Consider the following 13558-nt stretch of genomic DNA (forward strand, 5'->3'; position numbering starts at 1 on the left):
ACATACCTATGAATATTAAATTCCCTTTCAATAGATCCTACTCAATCATACAGTGGACCTTTAAATGTTGTTTATGGGTAAGTTTAGGGTTTGGTTCTAGTGAGCAGTTTATAATAAACTGCTTCTTTGAACTTCTTTGAAGATTCATACTGTGCTGTTTGTCATTCTTCAGATTGGGTGAGTCACACAGCAAAAGTTTTTTCCTAATTGTAGTTTAATGATCCCATACATGGAAGACACGTACAGAGAATTGTCTACATTAGAGAAAATGCATTTACACAAATAGAGACTATAGTACACTCTATGTATAGGATAGACCTGTTGTGACCTGTGCTGATGTAGCTTCACAGCAATAAATCAGGCCAGTTATGACTTGATTGATTTTGTGTGCAGTTCTATTATTGTACACGTGATTTCTTAGAACTAATGATTCAAATCATTCCTTTGTGTTGAAAGTGGTGTTCTGTGATATCTATGTGTGCCTCAGTCCTTCCTTTTCCACAGAAGACATTTTGACTTGTCCGAGTTTCTGCAATGCCAATACTATTTTTTCTCCCAAACATGTCTACAAAGGGGAGACTTGTGGGTACCCATAGAACCCATTTCCATTCAGATATCTTAAGGTCAGAGGTCAAGGGATCCTTTTGAAAATGACCATGCCAGTTTTTCCATTGGCAAACCTGAGCCTAACTTTGGAGGGTTACTTAGCCCTTTCCTAACATGCTAGCATAACATGGTTGATACCAGTGGATGTGTTAGTTCATAGTTTCACATGATATCAGTATCTTCACTCTAGCTTTAAAACAAAGCCTGCTACAGCCTCTGAAAGACAGTGCAGTGTGGTAGAGGTAAGGATAATAGAGTGGCCAACCAGATTTCAGGGGTGCCTTCCCCCACATCTGGACACTTCCCTCCTAGTCCCTGGGGTAAGGTTCCTACAGTAGAAACACAGCTTTATACATTGCTTTTATTATTAGTAATACCTTGCCTTTCCTACTATGACAACTCAAAATGTGTGCTGTGAAAAATGCCTATGTGGCTTCATGACATTTCTTCTGAACCTGAACCTGCACATGGAACTGTACCTACCTGCCCCTCTGTCCGATCCACGGACTGATGATTATCTTATTCGCGTTATTACTGAGATGTTTTTACTTGAACTTCCTACAGTTCACTTGTCAAATGCACATGGTGGTGGTGAAAGGAGCCATAGGAGTGAAATTTGCACACAATCACTATATCCCATTTGAATAATCCCCAAATTACATCTATGTAGAGCGGACAAGGTCCGTTTTATAGTAGCATGCAGTGGTAACCCAGTTATTTCAGTTATTTAGTATTGCACATCAAGTCAGAGATATTCTGACTCCAGTATGAGTCAAGCTCCCAAAACACTTGATCCTAAGTGATCCTAACACTTGAACTCGATAGTGTCTTTCATTAGACCCTCCCTGCCTGCAGATGTCTGTCAAATTCCCTGCCCTGAGTGTCTATACCAGGTTTTATTTTAGAAATGTTTTCAAGACCAAGCTGAGATAACTCTAATGACATCACCATGACATCATCAGGGCAGTTTTTACTGGCTGAGTAGTACCAGAATAGCCTTACAATGAAAAATAAGCTAATGACTGAAATAAATGCATAACATGTTTAACCCTTGGTTCAGACTTGCTGTAGTCATAGGCTGGCTTTAACTCATGAAAACTTGACTTAGTTTACAAAATGTGCACTGTATTTGATTTCAAAGATTTCTGTCAAGCAAACTGAATATAGGTTTTTTACCTCTATCATATACTCAATTAAATTGATTTGTCAAATGTGCGACTAAATAGAGATTTTAAGGGCTTAAGGGTCATGAACACAACTATTAGTGTGTACCTCAAAAAGACCAGCTGATGTTTTATATATACAGATATCTATATATGTTTTTTATACATATTTGACATTGGATCTCTGATCCTCGGCTGAAACCCGCCCGTCCTTTTCCCTTCAATTCCTGGCTTTTCTCCCTCTCGCTCTTTGAACTGTTCGAGCAGCGAGGCTCAGGGTGTTAGCAGGGAATTTGTCCGGCTTTGACAGGGCCGAGTCGTTTTTCCTCAGTGCTCTTTGAAGAGCGGCCGCTTATCGACACCAGGGCTAAGCGCCGGCCCTCTGAGCTCCAGTTCCGGCACCGCTGGGAGCGCGCTGAGGCTAGCCTGCATCACGATCTGGTCACACACACATGCACAGTCCGACGCTCACACACTCAACCTGTAATAAATTCAGTACACACGTATGTACATGCACACACAAGGGAAAGCCGGCAACCATGCAAACATATGCATGTAAAGGAGACACACGTGCATTCGCAAATCACGCACACAGGAAGACATTTGCAAGAAAGATGTAGTGACATTTGGATATGTAGGGAAAGAGATAATAGGGATGATGGAGATATGGGCACAAGCATATGCACACACTCTCACACACACTCACGCATACACACACTAACCTTTTCCCTTGGCGTACAAAGGAGGAAAACATAGAAATGCTTGCAAGAGGAAGATCAATGGGGCTTTGTGGCCTCATGGTGTGAAAGAGGTGAGCTGAGGAAGGTGGAATTTCATATTGGGATCCAACATCTATTGTGTAGAATGGGCAACTCGGATTCAACAGAAAACATTTCCCCGATGTGGACATGAACTCCAACCTCTTTATATCCTCTTTCAACCAAAGAAAAGTTTTAGTTGAGTTGGATCTTTGATCCATTTATAGTTGCATTACAATACAACCACGGTCATGAGCCAAACTCTGACGAAGAAGATCACCACTTAGCATTGTGCCATGAATACAATGCACAAAAGCTATAAGAAGGCCAGGAACAAAAGAAATTTTAAGAAAATAATGTTCACTTATGTACAATGCAGGTATTTAATCAAAAATCTGAGCTTTTGGTCAATAGGCCTTCACCGGGGCAAGTATTTGATTAAAGCTACCATAATCTCTGAACCTCTGAATGACATCAAACAGAACACACACACACACAGACACACACACAGCTTTTTCTTTTTCTCTGTTCTAGATAATACAGTTCACACTTGTAGTTCCCAAGGTCCTAACACATAGCTCTACAGATAGAACATACCACAAGAAGTGAGGACAAAATAATACAAAAAGCAATCAGGAAATCAAAATAATGGAAATACATATCAGGTGTAACTGAAGGGAAAGAAATGTTGCACAAACACCTCCAACCCTCAAACACATCACTTTAATTATAACATAATTCTTATGTCTACGTTTAAACCAGCAGGATGTAGAGAGCCTAACGTTCAGTTCTCTTTGGTCAAGGTCCACTGAGGCTGGACCACAACATGCATCAGTTCTCACCCCCAAGTGGTCAAATATGGCAGCTTGATCAGTGTTTCTATATGCATCAAACTTGCGCCTTGAGCCATTTCTTGATGCGCCAGTCTGGTCACGTGGCGTAGAATAAAAAGACTACGTCGACTATGGACTATGCCGTTTATTTTAACCCAAACCACAATCTTTTCCTAATCCCTAAAGTACCTATTTGTTGCAACGGTTTTCACTCACAAAATGTGAAATGTTAATCAGAAAGCTTTACTTTGAAAGTCTAACTACTACTAACAAATGCTAGAGGGCATAGTCCTGCACCGGGTCGGGTACCCAGGTAACCTGCAAAAACATTGCGTGACGGGTAAAAAACATTCATATAAATTCACAGGTACGGGCACGGGTAAAAATGAACTTAATGCGGACGGGCAGTTGGTGATAACAAAAGTGTATTATTTTTTCTGGAGAAATCAGAAATGAAAATGACTCTGCATTCAATTTTCAACATCCAATTCAGCCAAAAATTATGAAGCCTAATCAGCCATCAGAAAGGTTTTTCTTATTGTGAAAGTCACAAGCTCTCACATCCTCTCTGAGGAAACAAAATACAGCTGCAGCAGGCGCTCAGATGCTGTGCCAGTTGACAAATAACACAGCCTTAAAACCACCAAAACAGGCAGTATAACCCAGTAAGCTGTAAGTTTGTATGCTGGGACATCAGATCATTTGAACTGACACAGATCTTAATTGACATTGGTGTGATTCAGCCAAACTAATTAATTAACTAGTTAATTATGATTTTAATTCAAGTTTCTACATGTTACACTTTTAATCGCGCAAGTAAAAATATGACTAGCAGGTTAATGTCTGGATTTGGAGAAATTGTGGGTAGCGAGTCCATTCTGGTACTGAGCACTGCAGGAGCAGGTTTGCAAAACTGAACTGGTGTGTGGGTCCACATTGCATAAGAACATCAGCTATTCATATTGTCTTTACCATAGACTCTGCAGAGGAGTCTTAAGTCACAAATGTTGTGATGTAAATACTACTGCTAACAAACTCTGTACAGTGTAGTTTTTGAGGGCCTGCCCTGAGAATCCCAATTTTTCTGAGGTCACATATTGGCATGTGTAACAATTCTTTCTCAAATAATAACTCCTTCACAGTCGCCCTACATGGAAACAAGGTATGCCATATCTTTCATATGGCCTAAAAGGAGACACAGCCCATGTCACAATGAGCAAGTCGGCCTCGGCTGTAAAATGCTAATAATGGAATAGCTTAGACTATCGTCTGGAAGAAGATTAGAGACCAAGGCTAAAGCCGGGAGAAAGGCCAGTAACATTTGATAAAGACAGAGCAGAGAAAGGCAAGGTAACTTTAAGAGGAGAAGGTAAAAGAGGGATATCTGAGGATTTCAGGGAATGATAAAAAGCCAGGGATTGTAGAAGTAGAAAGACTAAACTAGCTTTATCACTGTGGAGGAATTTAAAGCCGACGAGGTTGAGGATCTCTCACACGGCTGTCCCTCGTCACAGCAGCAGTGGAAATATTTTGATGGCTATTGACGGACGGCTTTATAAATTAACTTTTACCTTCTAATTACAGTCTTTCAGTGTCTGATTGGGATGATACTTTGAAGATAAAGGGCCCCAAATGAATTCCTCCTTCATTATCTGTGATCTGTTCCCATGCATAAGATTACAGTGCAATTTGAGCTAAATCTGGCTATCAGAAGAAGGACAGGCAAAAAGAAAGTGCAAATGAGAGAAATAGAAAAATGTAAAAAAGATAAAAATGTCCATATGTTTTAGAGGCCGGCTATCTTTCCCTCTCACTTTCTTTCCCAGCTTCTGTCTGTGTCTCTCTCCTTCTCTGGTTCCACCACTGACCCCACTCATTAAAGCTGATTAAAACTTTTCCGGAGAGCGCTGTTTGCCCTCAGAAGACGATAACCTCTACAAGGCTGCTACATAAAAGAATAATAGCCGACTACAAAAGAGGGTTGGACAAAGAAAAAACCCCTTCGCCCGGGCCCAGCAAGGCCCCAATTGGAACATTTTAGAAAATTAATGAAATTTTAGATCAAATGAATTATAAATTAAGGAGAGAGGAGAGGAAAAAAAGATGAATAAGTCATAAGAAAATGTACTCTTGCTATCAAACTGTAGGAACATGTTATCCTCCACCAGGCTTGAAGAAACAGGGTCAGGTTCAAGCCATGCGGATTGGGAGGAAAACAAAGGTTCCCGCTCGCTCGGCTTTGAAGATAATTGTTGCAACTGTACTTGAAAAGCGACTCTGGCCCCGGCCCCTACTGAGACTCACTCGCTGTTTTTGTTGTTTTGTTGTTCGCCGTTGTTTTTTGGCGTAGCGGCAGCAGGGATTTGCGACATGTGGGAATGCTCCTTTTTAACAGAAATCACATCAAATGCAAGCAGAGGCTGAATGTGTGGCACTCTGGCTTCTTCTATCTAATTAATAAAATCCCTTTTAATGTGGCATTAAAAATAAAAAAAGGAGGCAGTGTAGAGTGGCGGAGGGTATATAAATTGGTTCGTGTGAAGTTGGGAAGCCTTGGAAAAGTTGTGGTGTTGTTGGAGCTTTTCTCTTTTCCGTGTGTGAGACGGTGGCTGCCGTGCGACATGACATTATCAGAGACGCGTGTGACTCCCCTCGGTACTTGTCATGTTCACATTCAGCGGCTGTCAAATGTGATTCTGAAAAATTCATAATTCACTTGGCCCGTGTCAGCTGTCATTTTGCGCTGGTAAATCTAAGGTTACATGTTGGAAGTGTTGGTTAAAGTACTTAAGAACAGCGCACTCTGTCTGTCTCACACACACACACACGCATTCAAAGCATGCCACACACTAACACAGCTGAAGGGTGTTAAATGGATCATTAGCACGGAGCTGAAGAGGCACTCGACCTTTCTCCAGCAGGGGTCAGAGGTCGTGGGCCTGAGGAAACAAACCACTCTGTGATCAAAGGGCAGTCAATGCTGGTCAACCCCGCTGAGTTCATTCACTTTTACAAGCTAACCTCAGCTGTGTGTGTTTGTGTGTGTTACTTACAACAGGATTTATAGACAGAATCTTTAACAGGCCATCAAACTCTCTCCAATATTTTACTTCCTAACTTTTTTCTCTTTGTTTAAACTCTTCATAGAAATAACTTATCATTCTTAGTTATGGATAATAATAATAATAATAATGAATTACAGTTAAATATTCATGCGAGAGAATATCACCTATTGAAGCTTCTTCCTCTGTCAGTTTGACCCACACATTGTTGTTCTCACCATATCTCAATGCTGTGGCTGCTGAGCCTCCCAGACACAATTCAAAGGGCTTATTCTGTTTGACCATGAACACTGAACAGTATGCGTGAATGCTTGAGATTCTCATTAACACCAGCAAAGCACTATATTCAGCAAATGACTCACTTTTCAGCCTTGGAACAACTATCAGAAATCACATTGTTATAGTGCTGTAGCTGCATGTTCACTAGAGTCAATAACATTTGGATTTTAAGTATCTTCCATGAGCTTTCTTGCCTTGGACCTTCTGTCACTGTGACAGCACTGATACACACAAAATGATCTTAATGGACACTTTACAAAGAGGTGGTACACAGAATGCACTAGCAGGGGCTGATGTCACCAAGGAATGGTACGCCTTACCTGATTTATTCATTCACTACTTGCTTTCCTGTAAAGATGAAACACTGACGGAGCGACTCAGCCTTACCAAAACTTCTTATATAAAAATAAAAATCTTTTTGACGATGAAATTACACAGTCACGTTAATCCAGGACTTGTCATCCAGTCCAGTCATCTCCCCAGTTGCACGCCCAGTGCAGTGCAACGGTGCCGGAGCCTGGAGGTAACCAAACCCTTTAGCCTCAGGAACTCAGAGGGAGAGTAATGGAAAAATAAACGAATGAATGAATAAAATCAACAACAAAGAACTGTTTTTTGCCACAGAAAGTAAGAGTGAGTGTGCAGTTGTGTCGAGACTCTGTGGCTTTCAAAGTTTATTAGTACTCTTAGGAGATGTTTTTTTGGGGATCATGACATTATCTGGATCTATACCTCAGAAACAGGACTAAAAGGTTCATTAAACTTGTGAGTGAGAAAAAAAAAATTAAGCTTGCTGGAAAGAAATGTTGATATTTGGTTTTCATAGTTAAAAAAAAACACCTTATGTGGTTTTAATTGCCCTGTTTTAATTGTGTTTTTTTTATTCCCTTTGTATTATTTCATTTTTAGTGCCAGCCTTTTTGAATGGTGTTATTTCAGGTGTTTCTGTGGCACTTTTTAAAATATTTTTCTCCACGTAGTTTTCATCTCGAAATAAATACTCTAATAAGATCATGTTTTATGTCTGGATAATCTCATGAGTAAATGTCAGTAGTGCAGAGACTTAAACACTAGCCAACTGGCCAACTGGCCCACTGGCGTAGTCAGTTGACTTTTTCTTAAAGGACCAGTGCGTAGGATTTAGTGCCATCTAGTGGCAAAGTTTTCTGATTGCAACTCACTCGCTTCCCCCTCCCGTTCCAAGGGTGTGGGAGAAACACTGATGGCCACCAAAATGCAACAAATGTTCTGGGCTACTGTAGAAACATGGCAGTTCAACCACTGACAGTATATATAATGGACAGTTTCCGGGTCTTTGAAGTAAAGCCAATGCGGAAGTGTCTCAAACCCACATTCTATGTAAAGCCCAGCAGGGGGCAGCTCCATAGAGAAATGAGTCGTCTTCTCAGTTGATTTATTCCCTCAGTAAACAGTTTCCTGATGAGTTTCTGGTCTCAGTCTCTAGTTTCATTCTTGATGATTCAATTAGTAAATGATGGACCATTTAGAGTAAACAGACCAAAAGCAGGGATGCTTTAGGGCGCGGCCTACTTGTGATTGGACAGCTCATTCTCAGTGACTCTGTCCAGCTCAACGCACCAAACTCAGTTTAAACTGTCACCCAGGCAGTGCTGATCAGATATGGATCCTGATTCTGTTACTGCATTGACTATTTCTCTCCTCAAATTGTTTCAGAAACATATTTTACTGTTTACCTGAAATACGAGTTTGTGTGTGACCAGGCCAGGTTGAGTTGAAACTGCACAGCCAAACCTCCGACAAACCGTCATGGCGACAACCATTTGTGCCAGTAGGTCATCATAAATGTTACACACTGGAGTTTCTCTTATGACCATGACTGACAAAGCTTTCCTGGTTCTTTTTAGTGTAGCGTTTGTGGATGCTACTGCAGTTAAGCCTACATTTCTCTCAAATATTCATTTTTCTGAAAAAACTCTAACCCTAGAAAACTGAACAAACAACTACTTTTTATCAAGGGCACTGAAGACACTGATGACAATTAGTTCATAAAAGTGTTTAAACTTAGGTTGAGATTTTTCAGTTTTCAGTTTTATCTGCTAAAAAACAATATGTGTAAAACTCTTAAATTGGCTATAAAATATCCTGGTCATGCATATAGCACTTAGCATATAGCATTGCGTCATTATACAGACAGACTTTGTCTCTGACTGACTTCCAGCGTCCCTGCCTTTTCCATTATTTACAGACTGATGAAATCTTCCCTTGATTATCCATAGAGTATATATTTTATCCGTCTTTTCCCTTTTGGATTCTAAATGAAGTACGGAGGAGAACCGAGTGGTTGCAAGTGGCCTTTTTGCACTAGCAGGTAGCTCGGCCCAAATCCCCCGAGGCTGACATGTTATTCCCCTGTTTGAGACAATAACCTGCCCTTTGAGCCATCCAGCTGTGTGTGTGTCTGTGTGAGGGAGAGTGTGTTGGATATTGTGTTAGAGCATAATAACAAGCCAAAGAAAACATTACCCTCCGATCGTGCCCTGACGTGTGTTTGTATGTGTGCTGAGAGAGAGAGAATGACAGTGGATATCTCTCTCCATCTCATTGCCAGCGCGCTCACTGAGACAGGAAAAAACGAGGTTAACAATAGATAATCGGACATGGTGTGCTAGTCTTCCTTACAATAGGCCGACGCTGGCTCGCACAGCTTGTTACCGTATGCTCCTCAATAATTAATGTGCTCCTCCCTGGATGCTCTGCTACATGCCAAGCTTTGATATAAGGTTACTACGCTTAGGGTCCCGCCACAGGAGAGGCGGCTGCTCTAACAGCTCAGCGTTTCATGTCTCTCTATTTTAAATGCCCATACAGGCTCCTCTCCACGTTTGGCCCTGGGTACCTTTATACGGAGCAGGTCCCACTCAAGGTCACAGGGCTAATTTTTTTTCTAGTTACAGTCAGCATTTCTTTTATTTTGTGTTTTTGCCCCAGATATAGATGTGATTTTCTGTAATTTTCCCAGAGACTTGCTGCTAATGGGGAGCAGTTTTGGGCTTTTTTCTTCAGTTCATTTGGGAGGATATATGATGAAAAAAGTGAGCATATCATTAGCAATTAAATGTTAATGTTGTTGCCAGGAAGACACTTATTTTAAAACTTTTTACTGTTTCTGAAAGTCAAAAAATGGATTTGTCTTCTGTTGCAAAACGGTAAAATATGCATAATTCCTGTAGTCACATTTCCTTACACAAAAAGTGAGGAGAATTCAAATTTAAATTTGACTTTAACATTGTTAATTTTACATTTAATACACCACCATTCTTCCCTTAGACAATCTTCATAAGCCGCTCACATATAGCCTACAGCAAAATGACCTTTTGGTTTTATTTGCGACAATGCCACTCCCCAGAGAGAAAGTTTAAGATCGACTGCTATATAAAGTGTGAAAACTGCAACAGGAAGTTGGCAGGCCCCTCACTGTTCTGACATATGCAGAAACCCCCCTACGCACAGGGATCTGTCAGTCAGTTTCAGGGGCACAGCTGCAGCAGGGCATGGGGAGAATTAGCCCCCTGCTGTGCCCCCCACAACCCACCCGTCCATCTCCACCCATCAGCCTTACCTCCCTCCACCGCTCGTTCTTCCACCCATTCGCCCCCTAACTGAGGGGCCTTCTTTTCCTTTGGCCCTAATCATGGATTTTCTCCAAATAATATGGTTTATTTTAGTAACGGGGCGGGCAGGAGTCAAGCTCGTCAAGCCTGTACATTTCTGCCATTTTAATTCTTACTGTATGTGCTGCAGAGAAATGATGTGACAGGAAAATACGTGTCTCTGATGGCACTGTAGCAAGGCAGAGGAAAGGCTAATAACTTCTGGTCTCCATCCACATTCTGCCTTTTGCACAGTATGTACAGTATCACTGAGTTGTTTGTATGCTCAAGGTCTTGTACTTCTTCTCTTCTCCTTCTCATGTATTGAGACACATTTGTGGCAACGGGAAGACGGACGGCAGATAGAGGGATGACTGACAACCGAATGCAGAAAGAGAGGAGGATGATAACCATGTAAAATGTGCGTTGTGAGGAACGCAGCAGTAATTTTCTCTGCTTGCAGTTCTAAGAGCGAGAGAATGAGTGGCCGTCTCTCCAATGGGGATTATGTCGGTCAGCTTTTGTGTGCGGAAGGGTTTAGGGGTTCACACCAGATTAGGGACTGGAGGATTAAATTAGGAGACTTCAAGAAAATCCCTCAGACTTCGCTCTGTTTATCCCTGTGTAGGCAAACAGTTTAACTTAGCCGTAAATACTGTTCTGTGTATCAGTGGTCAAAGTACATTAAGTACTTATGAATGTACTTTTAATTACCGGAAAGGGCATTTTGATCAAATCTTAACTACATATCACAAAACCAGCAAGTGTTACATCGTCTTTGGGCTCTGCTTACAGTGCATTCATTCTGCTAACTTGCTCAAGTTGGCAGTCTGTCAGAACATTATTGAATTCTTCAAGGATTATTGTTTCATATTGTCTTAAACTAGCATGTGCAATGCTAGTGGAAAGTTATAAGGTTCCATGAAATGCAAGTACTTTTGTAGTGCAATCAGCTAGCTTTTAATGCTTACAAAGAGGCCATATCTACTGTAAAAGTACACGAACAATGGAATAAATTTAATTGTTCCTCTGGCTTTAAGTATTTTGATCACATCATGATATATATCATATTTGCGCTTCACTCACTGCGTGTTCCAGGATCTCACAGTATGCATGCATTTTCTCATCTACTCGGAGAGCTTGTGTGCGACAGGCCTGTTAGTACTCCTGCATTCAAATACAACATTTCCTTTCATGTAAGGCCTCGCACCACATGGCTGACCACAAACCAGCCTCCAAGAAATCTCTAAAATAAACATCTGCGCTTTCTTTGAGCCTGTCTCAATATCCATATGTGGTGCTCGGGCCCGTGTTTCACTCAAAGGTCCGGGACCCTTAATGACCTTGACATCTTATGTTTAAGCAAAGAGGATTAAACCACGTTTTATACCTTCGTTTTTTAAAGAAAGCATCCGTCCACCAAATCAGAGGGTGAACGCTTGCAAACCCAAACACTGGACCACATAATGACAGCCAAGGCCTCTGGCAAAGAGGCCACAGAGGTTGTAAAATAATGTGGGGAGGGAGGGAGTGGGGAATGACCAGTGCTTAAGTATGGGTTTCCTTCTGGGTTATACATGTCTTTATGTGTGTGAAGGCCTTGTGATCAGCGGGCCTCAGAGTAGAATGGTCGCCTCAAATAGAGTGCAACGAGCAGCTCCATAAGTCAGAGCCTGAGAACTGTGTGACAGCTCAGCGGGAAGGAAGGTGATACCACGCCGGTGTCAGGGAGGAAACTGTGATCCTCTCCTGTATTTCTAAACCACCATAACCAACATGTTCATGACAAATTGTACAGCAGGTTAAAGCAAATGACAAATTGCAAGCTCTTCATCCCACTGTGGCAAACGTTTGCTCTCTGACATTCGCTTCATTGTAGGAGGGGTTTTTGAATGGCGTCCAGTACCAAGGTTTGGTAATTTGTGATTAGCGTTGTGGTCATAGTTTCTGTGTGGCATTCCACGACATTTACAAACCAGTTTCCTGCAGATGTCCCCTACAGAAAAGAAAATACACTGTGGGTTTTTAGATTAATGTTAACTTTGGTTTACTCCACTGACTAATATGCATATAATAATAACATAACAGCAGAGCCATAATGTTGCTGGTACCTCTGGACAAGAGGTTTACCAAGACCAAGAACGCTTACCCTCTGGAATAGAGGTGCTTGTAATTCCTTTTTAAAATTATTTTGTAAATCTCTTGTCTCTAGTCAAGTTGTACTTTTTCCAACAAAATGTAAAGAAATTCCTTGTTTTCTTTAAGCAGTAAGGGACCAACACGTTCTCACTCCCAACTCGTCCAATAAACGATGGTTAAAGCCGACTGCTTGTGTGCCAGAGAGAGCTGTAAGACGTGGTTTCTACACACAGCTGATTCAGTGGTACGCACAAGGGGATAGTGCTGTATAAACAGAGAGTTCAGGGTATTGGTAACGGTTAGGCTAACTCTAGAGCGGCCAATGGAGAAAACTCACTAATGAGCTGATCGTATTAGTAATGCTCCAAACTGAAATTCCAAACTTTAACTGTCATCTCTAAACATTCAAAATATCACCAATTAGTCCAGTGGTTCTCAAACTGGGATCATAGAGCCACAGCAGGTGGGACATGGATGACGAAGGGGGGAAATGTGGAGCGGATCTAAGGATAGGTTCACACTGCAAGCCTTAATGCTCAGTTCTGATTTATTAACATTACTTATATCAGATTCCAGTGTGAACAGGTCATGGTCCTGAAGTGACCTGCATGATGCATGTCAGTTTAGAGTGAGTAAAAGTTACATGAATTTTGATATAATTGTTCAAACTGCCAAAAACAAAAAAAAATAGACCTGAATCAATTTTTTTTTTTTTTGCTCAATGTGACTCAAATCAGATTTTTATGACAGTGTGAACAATACAAATCACAATGAATCTGATCTTTTCAGTTCTGATTTAGGTCACTTTCATCTGTGGATCTACGATTGTCATGCCACTTCATGACCGCGATCTGTTCACATTGGAATCTGATATGTGGTTTGTGGTTGCTGGTGCTACCGTGATGAGGACTATAATGCAGATAATGTTCAGCATAAAGATTCAGATGAAATATAAATATGAAGTGAAGAAAAAAGAAGCAATAAAATGTGCTTCACAGAATAAACTTTTAGGTCGAAAATACAGATGCAAGGACCATTAAAGGGACACTTCACCCATTTGCATTAAGCTTTGTATCATTAGAACCC

Source organism: Morone saxatilis, unplaced genomic scaffold (genome assembly GCF_004916995.1).
Source record: "Morone saxatilis isolate NCDOM2014 unplaced genomic scaffold, NCSU_SB_2.0 Contig19, whole genome shotgun sequence".
In the NCBI taxonomy this organism is placed as follows: Eukaryota; Metazoa; Chordata; class Actinopteri; family Moronidae; genus Morone; species Morone saxatilis.